The following is a 16,854-nucleotide window of genomic DNA, read 5'->3' on the forward strand; positions in this document are numbered from 1 at the left end:
CTGTAGTCCAGACTCTGCCTGATCCCACATGGAGGCTCAGACACAAATGACACTTCTGTTCTACCCCATATGAAGATCAGGGTATAAGCCTTTTGTACCATCATAACAATCAATCATTTCTACAAGCCATTTCAGAAAAAAACATGGTACTCCAGTAATTTCTAGGTAAAATGACTCCCACTGACTGACAATTCTTCTGAGAAGGTTCTCATTGTAAGCTTTTTGCAGCCAACATTTCTAATAGGTGGAATGGGTCTATTACCATTGGACATCATCAAAGTTAAAAATTTCCAATGAGTAAAAGGTGTTGTTTAAAAATGATTAGTCAAGTCACATATTGAAAGAAAGTATTTATAACTCTTGTGTCTCACAAAAGGCTCATATCCAGAACAGATAAAGAATTTCTGCAAACCCAAACAAAGAACCCATTTAAAAAATGGACAAAGATCTTATATGCAGAAAACCCTAATGATTTAATACAAGAGCTGTTATAATTAATAAGTAACTTCAGCAAAGTAGCAAAATACAAAGTACACACAAAAATCAGCTGCATTTCTAAATACACTAACAGTAAACAACCTGAAAAGGAAATTACAAAAATAATTCCATTAACAGTAGCACACACGCACAAAAATTTAACAATTAACTTAACCAAAGAGTTAAAGGCTTGCACAACAAAAACTACAAAACTGAAACTTCAACAACTGCCATTGCTGAAAGAAATGAAAGACATAATAAATAGGAATACATCCCCTGTTCATGGATTGAAAGACCCAATATTGCTAAGATGCCAGTGCTAACCAAAGCAAACTACAAATTCAATGTCACCTCTACCAAAATCCAGATGATATTTTTGCAAATATAGAAAAACTCATCCTAAATTTATATGGAATCTCAAAAGAACCCAGACAGTCAAAACAATATTGAAAAAGAACAAAGCTAGAGGACTCATACTTCCTCACAATTCTTCATTTGAAAACTTATTTTAAAGCTATTGTAATCTAAATAGTGTGGTACTGGCATAAAGACAGACATATAGATAGAGATCCCCAAAATAAACCCTTGCATATATTGTCAAATGATTTCTTACAAAGGTGACAAAACCATTAAGATAAGGATAGACTGTCTTTTCAACAAATGGTATTGAGAAATCTGGATATTCACATAAAAAATTAATTTGGACCTTTACTTAACACCATATACAAAATTTAACTTAAAATTAATCAAAGACTTAACTGTAGAATATAAAACTCTTAGAAATAAATAGGACATAAGCTTTACAACATGGAATTTGTCAATGACTTCTTGGATTTGACACCAAAGGCAGAGGCAACAAAAGAAAAAACAGATAAATTAGAGTCTATAAAAATTAAAGAATCTTGTGTATTGGAAAACAGTATCAACCATGCAAAAAGGCAGCCCACAGAATGGGAGAAAATACTTGCAAATCATTTATCTGATAAATATCTGGTTAATATTTAGAATATATAGAAAACCCATACAGCTCAACAACAACAACAACAACAAAACATACAACCCGATACAAAACTGGGGAAAGTACTTTAATAGATATTTGTTCAAACAAGATATACAAGTGGCCAATAAGTACACAAAAAGATCCTCAACATCACTGATCTTAAGGGAAATGCAGATCAAAACTACAATGAGATACCACCACATGCCCATTAGGATGGATATTATTTAAAATAATAATAATAATAATAACTATTGTAAGAATGTAGAGAAATTGGAACACTTGTGCATTGTTGTTGAGAATACAAAATGGTGCAGCCACTGGAAAATAGTACGACAGTAACTCAGTAAATTAAAAATGAATTACCAGCCCATCCAGCAATGCCATTTCTGAGCCTTGAAAAGGCATTTGTACACGCACGTTCACAGCGGCATCATCTGCAATAGCTAAAACATGGAAGTAAAACAATGTCTATTGTCGGATGAATGGATAAGTTAAATGTGCTTTATACATTGATCAGAATATTATTTAGGCTTAGAAAGGAAAGAAATTCTGCAATATGTTACAACATGGATAAATTTTGAGGACACTATTCTGAGTAAAACTAGTTGGTCACAAAAAGATAAATACTGTATAATTCCACTTATATGAGGTTCTTAGAGTAGTTAAATTGACAGAGATAGCAGAACAGTAGTTTCCAAGGTCTGGGGGGAGGGGAGAATGGGGAGTTGCTGTTTCATGGGTTTATAATTTCAGTTTTACAAGATGAAAGAGTTATGGAAGTGGATGGTGGTGATAGTTGCACAATATTATGATTGAATACTATTGAACTATATACTTTAAAATGGTTAAGATGATAATTTTTATGTTCTGTGTATTTCACTAGAATTCAAAAATTGAGAGGGGAGGAAAGGGGGCTTTTATAGACAGAATGGCTAAAATTAAAATAACTGAGAAAACCAAATGTTAGCAAACATTTAGATCACACGGATATGAATGCATTGCTAGTAGGAGTGTAAAATGGTACAACCCCTTTGAAATTGTTAGTTTCTAATAAATCTAACTCTGTACTTACCCCAGGAAACAATAACTATACTACTAGTGATTATACTACCTTCCCACCATGTTAAAATACATGTCCACCAAAAAAAAAAAAAAAGTATGCCTATGTTAGAATGTTCACATCAACTTTGTTTACTATAGCCAAAATCCAGAAATAACCCAATGTCAACCAACAAGTAAGTGGATAAACAATTTGAAGCATATTCATTCAATAAATGTGGGAGGCCGCAATAAGGCTTGAGACGAGGACCAAACCAGGCCCTGACTTGTGCCTCCTTTAAAGTCCAAATAACCTAATAAAAGGTTTAGGACGGGAAAAGTTGAGTAGCACTTAGAAAGGGTCTGTGCTATGTGTTGTGCGCTCGCCTACGTGACTTCCCACACGCTTGCTAAACAAATGAGAACAATTCGGTTGGGGTCATAAGTTCGTGGCTGGTCCTTGCTGCCCTAGTACAGCCCATAAATTACTTTCAGGTTTGCTGTATCAATACAGAACAATTTGTCCTGGCATCAGCCATTTGGCGTCACAAGGTCTGCTTATAGTTCATTGGGAACTCGTGATTGTTTAACTAGACACAGATGTATTGCTTCTCCTATTGTAATATCACTATATATATGGCCTTAATGCTTTGAATAAACTTAGCACTGTTGGACATCCTCCTCAATGCTCCTCCTGCCCCCATCTCTCTGTTTCTCAAGTTCTTTTCTTCATCCTCTTACTCTCATGTTCCTGGTCGATTTGTCACGCCAGCCACAACAAATAAACTGAAACTCAGCAATAAAAAGAACTCCTATTACATGCAATGACATAGATGTACCTCAAAATCATGGAATGAAAGAAGAAAAACACAGAAGTGTAAGCATTCAGTGATTCTATTATACAACGTTCAAGAACAGTCAAAACTAGTCTATAAAGATAGAAATCAGAACAATGTCTGCTTCTTGGATAAAGCATGGGAACTGACATGAAGAGGTCACAAAAGAACTTTATCGGGTGATGAAAATGTTTTATGTCTTGAAAGGGATGATGGGCTACAAGAATAAATACATTTGCTAAAATGTATCAAACTTTACTCTTAATATTTCTCCTTTGTATTGCCATGTAAACTATACCAAATAATTTTTATTAGTTTACATAACTGGAATTCCAAGAGACTAATTGGTTTCAGGAATGTCTGAATCCGAGAATTCAGACTGGGTCATCAGCTTGCTCTCTCCCTCCCCCTCCCTCTCCCTCCTTTACCCTCCTTCATCTTCCTCCTCCCTCTTCTTCCCTCTCTCCTTCCCCCTCTTTTCCCCCTCCCTTCTTTCCCTCTTTCTTCCACTCTCTCTCTCCCTTTCTCTCTCGCTCCCCCCAAAACCTTTCCTTTTGCTTGCTTCTTCTTGCCTACATCGCTACTCATAGCCATAAGAAAATTCCTACAATGCCTTTAAGGATCATTACATAGTTCACAATTCTGAAATCACCCTGGGACTAAAATGCTCTACTGGCTGACCTTATTCACAGACTAGAAGAAACTCGGCATGTTGTAATTCTTATTTTAATCGTACTTCATAGCTAATTGGCTGTTCTGCTAAAGTTGTTTTTTGGCAAACCAAACCTTAATGCAGACGCTAGTCATGGTGTCTCTGATCCACGGAGATGATTTACCATTTTTGGATACTGCCCTTGGCCAGATTGAGAGAATACTCACATTTTATTTAGAATTGCTCCTTTATCTGGACATCTATTGCTCTTTTTCTAAAAGCCAGATAGGCCTTGATCATAGCACAACTGGGGGTTTTTGAGACATATATATTATTGATTTTGCTCTCTGAAGAGATCACATTGAGAAAATAGAACCGGTTCTGAGTGGGAAAACCAATGATCTGGAACTTCATTTCAGACAGAACCCCACTGCATAACCAAAAAGTATGTCTTGTCTTTTACTCCACTCTATTTACAGTTTTGGATGGATTTCTACATGGTTCTCTTCCTACAAAAGTTCGATGAGACTTTCTAGAAACCACTTGCTCTACAGTACCCAAATAAAATCATTAAAAAAATTTTCTTCCTGAGCCTTCAGTCAGCAGGGGATAGGCTCTCTCTCCCTCTTTTTAAATTTTTTTTTAAATAAAAGCTAATTTTTAAACATTTTTTAAAAATAAAAGCTAATTCCTACATTTGGTCTTTATATTCTTTAACTCCAAAACCTTTGCCCTCCTGAAGTTCCTTGCCTGACTTTGTTTCTTCCCATTTTCTATATTTCATTAGACGTTCCAAGCTCAGGGCTCAAGGAGATAAGATTTTAGATGCACCTTCTCACTTGTCTCCATCTGATTTAAGCTCACGGGTCAAATTTGTTTTTGTAAATAAGGTTTTACTGGAGTACAGCCTCATCCATTTCTTCCAATACTGTCCTTATCTGCTTTCACGCAATAATGGCAGAAATTAGTTGAAGTGGGACAGCATGGCCACAAACCTAAAATATTTACTATATGGCCCTGCAAAGATGTAATTTTCCCATGCCTCACCTACACCACCACCTTCTCATGCTCTCCTCCATAACATTAAATCTTGTACATTCTCCTTGAAATGGAGGATGAATGAAATATCAGGAGCCTGGGGCGCCTGGGTGGCTCAGTGGGTTAAAGCCTCTGCCTTCAGCTCAGGTCATGATCTCAGGTTCCTGGGATCGAGTCCCACATCGGGCTCTCTGCTCAGCAGGGAACCTTCTTCCTCCTCTCTCTGCCTTCCTCTCTGCCTACTTCTGATCTGTCTCTGTCAAAGAAATAAATAAAATCTTTAAAAAGAAAGAAAGAAAGAAAGAAAGAAAGAAAGAAAGAAAGAAAGAAAGAAAGAAAGAAAGAAAGAAAAAAGAAAAGAAAGAAATATCAGGAGCCTAACAGAAAAAACTATGTCATATGGGGTTGGCCATATCTCTTTATCATGTACATTACTGATACATAAAAGTGTGTTGTGGGGAGGCAACCCTTATACCAGCTAACCTTGGGATTTTGTTCTCCTATCAGCACCTTAATGACACTCAAGGACAGACAGAGCATGCCAACAATTCTCTCCAACACACTTACCTACCCATTCAATCTTCATCTCTCCATCAGACCTCAGTGGAGCTTAAATTTGTATCTAGATATAAACATGTTCTAACATATAGATGATCACTAAGAAAAGGTTTTCTGGAATCTCCTGTTAAGGCTAACAAAAGGAATTATATAGAAAAAAAATCCCTAAAAAATACTAAGATATATTTTTTGACCATGGAAACAATCTTAAGATATCAATCAATACCTTGGCAATGGAAAACTGCTGTGGGAGGAAATGTGGTCATGGAGGATTCAGAAGAAATGAGGGACTCACCATGGAGGCTCAGAGAATTCACGAGTTGTCTCATTCTAGATTCATGATGTATGCAAGAGTAGGAAGAGCTGTTTCAAGATAGATTCCCACCCAGACATCTAGATGAAGGTCCCAGGGAAGAGGCAGTAAACAAGTCTGAGTGCTCCCATGGGAGGTGATGACTTAGGACTGTACACACTCTCTCCCTTAAGATGGAGGTCTCTGAACAATGGTCAGAGCTATGCCAGTCTCAACCACTGACACCAACTGACATTACTGATTATATTCCCTGTGCTGTACATTACATCCCCATGACTTATTTATTTTACAGTTAGAATTTTCTTACTTATTTAATACTTATTTATTTAATTAATTTAATACTTATTTATTATACTTATACTTAATTTGATACTTATTTATTTTATAGCTAGAATTTTCTCTCTTTAATTCCACTCCCTCCCCCCATCTTATCCCTCCTCCCCTTGGGCAACCACCAATCTCTTGTTGGTGTCTATGAGTCTGGGTTTTGTTTTGTTTTGTTTTGTTTTGTTTTGGATTCCACATATAAGTGAAATCATGTGGCATTTATCTTTTTCTAACTTATTTCACTTAGCATAATCTTTTTTTGTATTATGTCATGTTAGTCATCATACAGTACATCATTAGTTTTGATGTAGTGTTCCATGATTCATTGTTTATGAATAATACCCAGTGCTTCATGCAATATGTGCCCTCCTTAATACTCATAACTGGGCTAATCCATCCTCCCACCCCTCTCCCCTCTGAAACCCTCAGTTTGTTTCCTGGGATGCATTGTCTCTCATGATTCATTGCCCCCTCTGCTTCCCCTCTTCATTTTTCCCTTACTTCTCCTAATGTCCTCCATGTTATTCCTTATGTTCCACATATAAGTGAAACCTTATGATAATTGCCTTTCTCTGCTTGACTTATTTCACTTAGCATAATCCCCTCCAGTTCCATCTATATTGATGCAAATATTGAGTATTCATCCTTTCTGATGGCTGAATAATATTCCATTTTATATATGGACCACATCTTCTTTATCCATTCATCTTGATGCAGAAAAAGCATTTGACAAAATACAACAGTCATTCCTGATTAAAACATTTCAGAGTATAGGGATAGTGGGAACGTTCCTCAATATCATAAAAACCATGTATGAAAATCCCACAGTGAATATCATTATCGGTGGGGGGAGATTTTCCCTTAAGATCAAGAACACGAAAAAAAAAAAAATGGGGCAACTGGGTGGCTCAGTGGGTTAAGCCGCTGCCTTCGGCTCAGGTCATGATCTCAGGGTCCTGGGATTGAGTCCCACATCGGGCTCTCTGCTCAGCAGGGAGCCTGCTTCCCTCTCTCTCTCTCTCTCTCTCTGCCTGCCTCTCCATATACTTGTGATCTCTCTGTCAAATAAATAAATAAAATCTTTAAAAAAAAAAAAAAAAGAACACGGCAAGGATGCCCACTCTCACCACTATTGTTCAAAATAGTACTAGAAGTCCTAGCCTCAGCAATCATAAAACAAAAAGAAATAAAAAGCATTCAAATTGGCAAAGAAGTCAAACTCTCCCTCTTCACAGATGCCATGATACTTTATGTAGAAAGCCCAAAAGACTCTGCCCCCAAATTACTAAAACTCATATAGCAATTCAACAATGTGACAGGATACAAAATCACTACCCAGAAATCTGTTGCTTTTCTATATGCTAACAATGTAACTTTTGAAACAGAAATTAAGAAATCAATTCCATTCACTATAGCAACAAAAACCATAAGATACCTAGGAATAAACCTAACTAAAAACATAAAGGATCTATACTCTAGAAACTACAGAACACTTTTGAAAGAAATTAAGGAAGACACAAAAAGATGGAAAAATATTCCATGCTCATGGACTGGAAGAATAAACATTGTTAAAATGTCTATCCTGCCCAGAACAATTTACATTTTCAATGCTCTCCCTATTAAAATCCCATTGGCATTTTTCAAAGAGGTGGGACAAAAAATCCTAAAATTTGTATGGAACCAGAGAAGACTCCAAGTCGCCAAGGGAATGATGAAATAGAAAAACAAAGCTGGGCATATCACATTATCTGCCTTCCAGCTATATCACTTAGCATAATCTTAACATAATACCCTCAAGGTCCATCCATGTTGCGTCAAATGGCAAGATTTCATTCTTTTTTATGGCTGAGTAATATTCCATTACACACACACACACACACACACACACACACCCCACTTTCTCTTTATCCATTCATTCACTGATGGACACTTAAGTTGTTTCATATCTTGACTATTCTAAGTAATGCAACAGCAAACATAGAAGTGCATATATCTTTCCAAATTAGTGTGTTTTCTTCAAATACTTACCAGTAACAAAACTGCTGGATCATAGGGTAGTGCTATTTTTAATTTTTTCAGGAACCACCATCCTGTTTTCCACACTGGCTGCACCAGTTCACATTCCCACCAAGAGGGCACGAGAGTTCCCCTTTCTCTGAATCCTCATTGACACTTGTTATTCCCTATCTTTTTGATAATAGCCATTCTGACAGGTATAAGGTGATCCAAGGGGAGGAATCTCATTTAGTGCCTACTTTCAGGCTTATTGGAAGGCAGACCCTCAGCCAGGAGCTTTCAAAGTATGCAAATATATACAGATTATAGGGCCACAGTCATCATCCCTGCTTCCTCCAGGCCGGGAGGATGGGAGGTGTTCCCTGGATGACAACTGGAAAACTCAAGGCTCCAGAGCCCCTTTCTTGGAAGTCTTGCTGAGCTGTCACAAGGCCAAGGAGATGCACAAGTGTCATGGTGGATTCCTGGGAGCACCTCCTTAGCTTTTAGATGTGAGGAAAACCTGAAGCCTTTCCCTGAGGCTGAAGGTCCAGACTAAGTAAATAGAACTTTTTTTTTTTTCCCAGGAATAGCAGAGTTGTGTTTCAGTCTGCTGTCTCTGCAGTGCCCTGGGGATGGTAGCCTGCCAAGAACTGTCTTTCTGATTGTTATAGTTCCAAGGAGCTCTGGAAACTAGCCCTCCTGGCCACCAGAACAGAGTGACCAAGGGCGGTGTCCCCGGGTGGAATGTGCTCATTAGCTAGGGAATGGGTAAGTCTGTGATGGCTCATGCTTGCTGGCCCCAGCTGGAGACTTTGGGAGTGTGGCAACCAATCGCACTTACTGAACTCAGCAATCACCTTGACCACTGGTCACCGCCCATCTCAGCAAGGTGGCTGGAGGGTGCCTTGTCTATGCTTGCTGGTCTGTGTGAGCAGGTCATGCAGAGAGAGCAATAATGGCATGTTCTAGCACCTCCGTCTCTGGGGATTGTCTCAACTGACCTCCACTCACTAGCCAATGCCCCCAGATCAGTGACTGATATAGCCTAGGTGCTCAAATGCTGGTTTTGTTTTGTTTTGTTTTCCCACTGGGTCTTGGCCTGAGCGAGACCACATGTGAGTCCCCTAAGAGAGGAATCTCAGTGCCCTACTTTGGGACCCCCAAATGTCAGCCCCATTGTGTTTTCCAAGCCAGACGTCTTGGGGGCTCATCTCTCTGGTCCAGATCCTAGGTGCTGGGTGTCAGATGTGGGGCACCAACCCCGTGCTCCCCTAGGAACAGTGCCTATTTGCTGAGATCCCTCCCTATTGTGTGTTGCCACACCAGAGGTGGGATTTTCTCAGAACTATGACTCTGCCTCTCGACCCATCTCAATCTCATCTCATCTCAATCTCATCTCAAGTGTTTATCTTTTGTTGTGCAGAGAAGTTCATCTAGTTTTCAGACCTTTTTCAGAGGGGAATTTTTCATACGTAGCTATAAATTTGATGTTTCTGTGGGAAGAGGTAAGTTCAGGAACTTTGACGCTACCAACTTGGACCCCTTTCAGCTCAGTAGAAACCATTTAACCAAGTAAAGAAGTGCCTTTCCATTGATAGTGCACTAAAAGTTTTTATCATAAATGGTGTTGAATTTTAGCTAATATTTTTTATCTATTGAGATTTCACTATGTTTTTCCTTAATCTGGCAATTTAGTAAACACATTAATAAATATCCCACTATTACAACACCCTTTCAATGCCAGGTTACACTCTACTGCTTTGTGATATATTATTTTAATATATAATTAATTAATATTAATTAACAATTGTCTTGTTAATATTTTATATGGTACTTCTACTTCTATACCTATTAGTGAATTTTGCTACCCTTGTCTATATTTAATTGTAGGATTATGTTGGCTTCTTAAAATGGGTTGAACAGAAACAGCTTTCCTTCTTATTTAGTTTCTGAAATATTACAAATATAATGATGCATAATTTTTTCCTTGAACCTTTGTTAAACCTACCTGTAAAACCATCTGAGCCTGATACCTTCAGTGATTCTGTTTTTTATTTCATCTTATTTTTTTAATTTTAGTTTTAATTTTCTCCTCCTCCTTTTATTTTTTTTCCAAAAAGTCTATTCTTGATGTAAGAAGCTCTCAAGTTCTGTTGGCTCATTCATTTTTGCTCTTTTTGTCTGGTAAAATAAGCATTTATCATTCAGATTTCACTCTAGAATACTCCTATAGCTACATTTACAGGTTTTGTTATATACAACTATTCTTGTTGCTTAGTTTCTTATTTCTAAATACTTCAGAGATTTTCATTCTGATTTCTCCTGCAACTCATGTGTTATTAAGAATTGTGCTTTATATTCTACATTAGTGTTTATAATGGGCAGATTTGAAGATGGCCTTCAATGACCCCACCTTCTGGTTTTCATGGCTTTCTATAGTCTCCTCCTAGTGAACATGGCTTCTAGAACTCCTCTTCTGGAATCCCCTTCTATTAAATATATTATGGAAAAATGACAGAATAGCTCTTCGAAGGTTAGGTTGCAATCAGACTGCCTGCCTTCTGTCTGGGGCACTCACTCTCTCTTGCTCGCTCACTCTGAAGGAAGCCAGGGGCCATGATGTGAATTCTCCTTCCATGTGGCCCATATGGCAAGAAACGGAGAGAGGCTTCTAACAGCTGAATCCTGCCCACCACCACCTGAGTGCATTTCAAACTAAATCCTCTCCATTCCCTAGATCTTGAGGTAACTGTGGTCCTAACAGTTTAACTAAAGTTTCAGGAGAGAACTTGAGGCGGAATCTCACAAAGCTATGCCTGGATTTACAGAAACTATAAGAGAGGAAATGTTTGTTGTTCTAAACACTAAATTTTGATCTGATTTATTACACAGCGATAGGTAAACAGTACAGATTTTGGCTTGTGAAAGTGAAATGCTATTATAATGAAAAACTTAAAAAGGGAATAGGTTTGGGAACCACACTGTTAAGCTTGAGTAAAGGGTTCATAAAACTTGAAGTGCCTTGGTCACACTATGCCTAGATTTATAGACTTTGAGGATGCCGCTGTTGGGAAACCCAAAAGCCATAAAAAGGTAATACTGAAGAATTTCTTCTACTTCAATTCATAAAGAAATATTGGGTGATTCAAATACCATTGATCTTCCACAGTGATAATCACTATTAAAACATATATAATTATTGACTACATACTACTATTGTGCTCCTTCTAATTTTAATGCTTGTGATAAAATGTAGGTTTTCTAGAAAAACTGAGAAGTTTGAAAAACTTGTATCTTGATCTTGACAGCTCCAAATATTTCAAGACTGCCCATGAAATTGGTGTTGATATAAAAAAAATATGAACTTTTGGGGGAGGAGTCAAGATGGCGGAGAAGTAGCAGGCTGAGACTACTTCAGGTAGCGGGAGATCAGCTAGATAGCTTATCTAAAGATTACAAACACCTACAAATCCAACGGGAGATTGAAGAGAAGAAGAACAGCAACTCTAGAAACAGAAAATCAACCACTTTCTGCAAGGTAGGACTGGCGGAGAAGTGAATCCAAAGTGATGGGAAGATAGACCGCGGGGGGAGGGGCCGGCTCCCGGCGAGCGGCAGAGCAACGGAGCAAAATCAGGACTTTTGAAGGTCTGTTCCGCTGAGGGACATCGCTCCAGAGGCTTAACCGGGGTGAAGCCTACGCGGGGTCAACGTGGCCTCAGATCCCACAGGGTCACAGAAGGATCGGGGGTGTCTGAGTGTCGCAGAGCTCACAGGTATTAGAACAGGGAAGCCGGCTACAGAGACAGAGCCAAGGAGTGACTCTCAGCTTGGGGTTACCTTGAACCAGTCACAGGCTCGGTCAGCTCGGAGCGCGGCCGGAGGCCAGGGTGGCGGGAGTCATTGGGCGCTGTTCTCTGGGGGTGCACTGAGGAGTGGGGCCCCGGGCTCTCGGCTCCTCCGGGCCGGAGACTGGGAGGCCGCCATCTTCATTCCCGTCCTCCGGAACTCTACAGAAAGCACTCAGGGAACAAAAGCCCTGAAAGCAAACCCGAGCAGATTACTCAGCCCGGCCCCGGGTAAGGGCGGTGCAACTCCGCCTGGGGCAAAGACGCTTGAGAATCACTACAACAGGCCCCTCCCCCAGAAGATCAGCAAGAAACCCAGCCAGGACCAAGTTCACCTACCAAGGAGTGTAGTTTCAATACCAAGGAGAGCGGCGGAATTCCAGAGGAGGAGAAAGCAAAGCATGGAACTAATGGCTTTCTCCCCATGATTCTTTAGCCTTGCAGTTAAATTAATTTTTTTTTCTTTTCTTTTTCAATTTTTTTTCTTCTTCTGCTAAATTTTTTTAACTTTTACCCTTTTCTTTTTTAACATTTTTTAACTAGTTTATCTAATATATATATATTTTTTTCCTTTTTATACTTTTTCTTTATTGGTTTTCTTTTTTTAATTTTTTTTCTTTCTTTCGGAACCACTTTTTATCCCCTTTCTCCCCCCCACGATTTGGGATCTCTTCTGATTTGGCTAAAGCATATTTTCCTGGGGTTGTTGCCACCCTTTTAGTATTTTACTTGCTCCTTCATATACTCTTATCTGGACAAAATGACAAGGCGGAAAAATTCACCACAAAAAAAAGAACAAGAGGCAGTACCAAAGGCTAGGGACCTAATCAATACAGACATTGGTAATATGTCAGATATAGAGTTCAGAATAACGATTCTCAAGGTTCTAGCCGGGCTCGAAAAAGGCATGGAAGATATTAGAGAAACCCTCTCGGGAGACATAAAAGCCCTTTCTGGAGAAATAAAAGAACTAAAATCTAACCAAGTTGAAGTCAAAAAAGCTATTAGATTCTCAAGGTTCTAGCTGGGCTCGAAAAAGGCATGGAAGATATTAGAGAAACCCTCTCAGGAGACATAAAAGCCCTTTCTGGAGAAATAAAAGAACTAAAATCTAACCAAGTTGAAATAAAAAAAGCTATTAATGAGGTGCAAACAAAAATGGAGGCTCTGACGGCTAGGATAAATGAGGCAGAAGAAAGAATTAGCGATATAGAAGACCAAATGACAGAGAATAAAGAAGCTGAGCAAAAGAGGGACAAACAGCTACTGGACCACGAGGGGAGAATTCGAGAGATAAGTGACACCATAAGACGAAACAACATTAGAATAATTGGGATTCCAGAAGAAGAGGAAACGGAGAGGGGAGCAGAAGGTATATTGGAGAGAATTATTGGAGAGAATTTCCCCAATATGGCAAAGGGAACAAGCATCAAAATCCAGGAGGTTCAGAGAACCCCCCTCAAGATCAATAAGAATAGGTCCACACCCCGTCACCTAATAGTAAAATTGACAAGTCTTAGTGACAAAGAGAAGATCCTGAAAGCAGCCAGGGAAAAGAAGTCTGTAACGTACAATGGTAAAAATATTAGATTGCCAGCAGACTTATCCACAGAGACCTGGCAGGCCAGAAAGAGCTGGCATGATATATTCAGAGTACTAAATGAGAAAAACATGCAGCCAAGAATACTATATCCAGCTAGGCTATCATTGAAAATAGAAGGAGAGATTAAAAGCTTCCAGGACAAACAAAAACTGAAAGAATTTGCAAATACCAAACCAGCTCTACAGGAAATATTGAAAGGGGTCCTCTAAGCAAAGAGACCCTCAAAGAAGTAGATCAGAAAGAAACAGAGACAATATACAATAACAGTCACCTTACAGGCAAATCAATGGCACTAAATTCATATCTCTCAATACTTACCCTGAATGTTAATGGGCTAAATGCCCCAATCAAAAGACACAGGGTATCAGAATGGATAAAAAAACAAAACCCATTTATATGTTGCCTACAAGAAACTCATCTTAAACCTGAAGACACCTCCAGATTTAAAGTGAGGGGGTGGAAAAGAATTTACCATGCTAATGGACATCAGAAGAAAGCAGGAGTGGCAATCCTTATATCAGATCAATTAGATCTTAAGCCAAAGACTACAATAAGAGATGAGGAAGGACACTATATCATACTCAAAGGAACTATCCAACAAGAAGATCTAACAATTTTAAATATCTATGCCCTTAACGTGGGAGCAGCCAACTATATAAACCAATTAATAACAAAATCAAAGAAACATATCAACAATAATACAATAATAGTAGGGGACTTTAACACTCCCCTCACTGAAATGGACAGATCATCCAAACAAAAGATCAACAAGGAAATAAAGGCCTTAACTGACACACTGGACCAGATGGACATCACAGATATATTCAGAACTTTTCATCCCAAAGCAAGAGAATACACATTCTTCTGTAGTGCACATGGAACATTCTCCAGAATAGATCACATTCTTGGTCCTAAATCAGGTCTCAACTGGTATCAAAAGATTGGAATCATTCCCTGCATATTTTCAGACCACAATGCTCTGAAGGTAGAACTCAATCACAAGAGGAAATTTGGAAAGAACCCAAATACATGGAGACTAAACAGCATCCTTCTAAAGAATGAATGGGTCAACCAGGAAATTAAAGAAGAATTGAAAAAATTCATGGAAACAAATGATAATGAAAACACAACGGTTCAAAATCTGTGGGACACAACAAAGGCAGTCCTGAGAGGAAAATATATAGCAGTACAAGCCTTTCTCAAGAAACAAGAAAGGTCTCAGGTACACAACCTAACCCTACACCTAAAGGAGCTAGAAAAAGAACAGCAAAGAAAGCCTAACCCCAGCAGGAGAAGAGAAATCATAAAGATCAGAGCAGAAATCAATGAAATAGAAACCAAGAGAAGAGTAGAACAAATCAACAAAACTAGGAGCTGGTTCTTTGAAAGAATTAATAAGATTGATAAATCCCTGGCCAGACTTACCAAAAAGAAAAAAGAGAGGACCCAAATAAATAAAATCATGAATGAAAGAGGAGAGATCACAACGAACACCAAAGAAATACAGACAATTATAAGAACATACTATGAGCAACTCTACGCCAACAAAATTGACAATCTGGAAGAAATGGATGCATTCCTAGAGACATATAAACTACCACAACTGAACCAGAGAGAAATAGAAAGCCTCAACAGACCCATAACCAGTAAGGAGATTGAAACAGTCATCAAAAATCTCCAAACAAACAAAAGCCCAGGGCCAGATGGCTTCCCGGGGATATTCTACCAAACATTTAAAGAAGAACTAATTCTTATTCTCCTGAAACTGTTCCAAAAAATAGAAATGGAAGGAAAACTTCCAAACTCATTTTATGAGGCCAGCATCACCTTGATCCCAAAACCAGACAAGGATCCCATCAAAAAAGAGAACTACAGACCAATATCCTTGATGAACACAGATGCAAAAATTCTCGCCAAAATACTAGCCAATAGGATTCAACAGTACATTAAAAGGATTATTCACCACGACCAAGTGGGATTTATTCCAGGGCTGCAAGGCTGGTTCAACATCAGCAAATCAATCAATGTGATACAACACATTAATAAAAGAAAGAACAAGAACCATATGATAGTCTCCATAGATGCCGAAAAAGCATTTGACAAAGTACAGCATCCCTTCCTGATCAAAACTCTTCAAAGTGTAGGGATAGACGGCACATACCTCAATATTATCAAAGCCATCTATGAAAAACCCACCGCAAATATGATTCTCAATGGAGAAAAACTGAAAGCTTTTCCGCTAAGGTCAGGAACACGGCAGGGATGTCCGTTATCACCACTGCTATTCAACATAGTACTAGAAGTCCTAGCCTCAGCAATCAGACAACAAAAGGAAATTAAAGGCATCCAAATTGGCCAAGAAGTCAAACTATCACTCTTTGCAGATGATATGATACTATATGTGGAAAACCCAAAAGACTCCACTCCAAAACTGCTAGAACTTGTACAGGAATTCAGTCAAGTGTCAGGATATAAAATCAATGCACAGAAATCAGTTGCATTTCTCTACACCAACAACAAGACAGAAGAAAGAGAAATTAAGGTGTCCATCCCATTTACAATTGCACCCAAAACTATAAGATACCTAGGAATAAACCTAACCAAAGAGACTAAGAATCTATACTCAGAAAACTATAAAGTACTCATGAAAGAAATTGAGGAAGACACAAAGAAATGGACAAATGTTCCATGCTCCTGGATTGGAAGAATAAATATTGTGAAAATGTCTATGCTACCTAAAGCAATCTACACATTTAATGCAATTCCTATCAAAGTACCATCCATTTTTTTCAAAGAAATGGAACAAATAATCCTAAAATTTATATGGAACCAGAAAAGACCTCGAATAGCCAAAGCAATATTGAAAAAGAAAGCCAAAGTAGGTGGCATCACAATTCCGGACTTCAAGCTCTATTACAAAGCTGTCATCATTAAGACAGCATGGTACTGGCACAAAAACAGACACATAGATCAATGGAACAGAATAGAGAGCCCAGAAATAGACCCTCGACTATATGGTCAACTAATCTTCGACAAAGCAGGAAAGAATGTCCAATGGAAAAAAGACAGCCTCTTCAATAAATGGTGTTGGGAAAATTGGACAGCCACATGCAGAAAAATGAAATTGGATCATTTCCTTAAACCACACACGAAAATAGACTCAAAA

Source organism: Lutra lutra, chromosome 7, assembly GCF_902655055.1.
Source record: "Lutra lutra chromosome 7, mLutLut1.2, whole genome shotgun sequence".
Classification (NCBI taxonomy): Eukaryota; Metazoa; Chordata; class Mammalia; order Carnivora; family Mustelidae; genus Lutra; species Lutra lutra.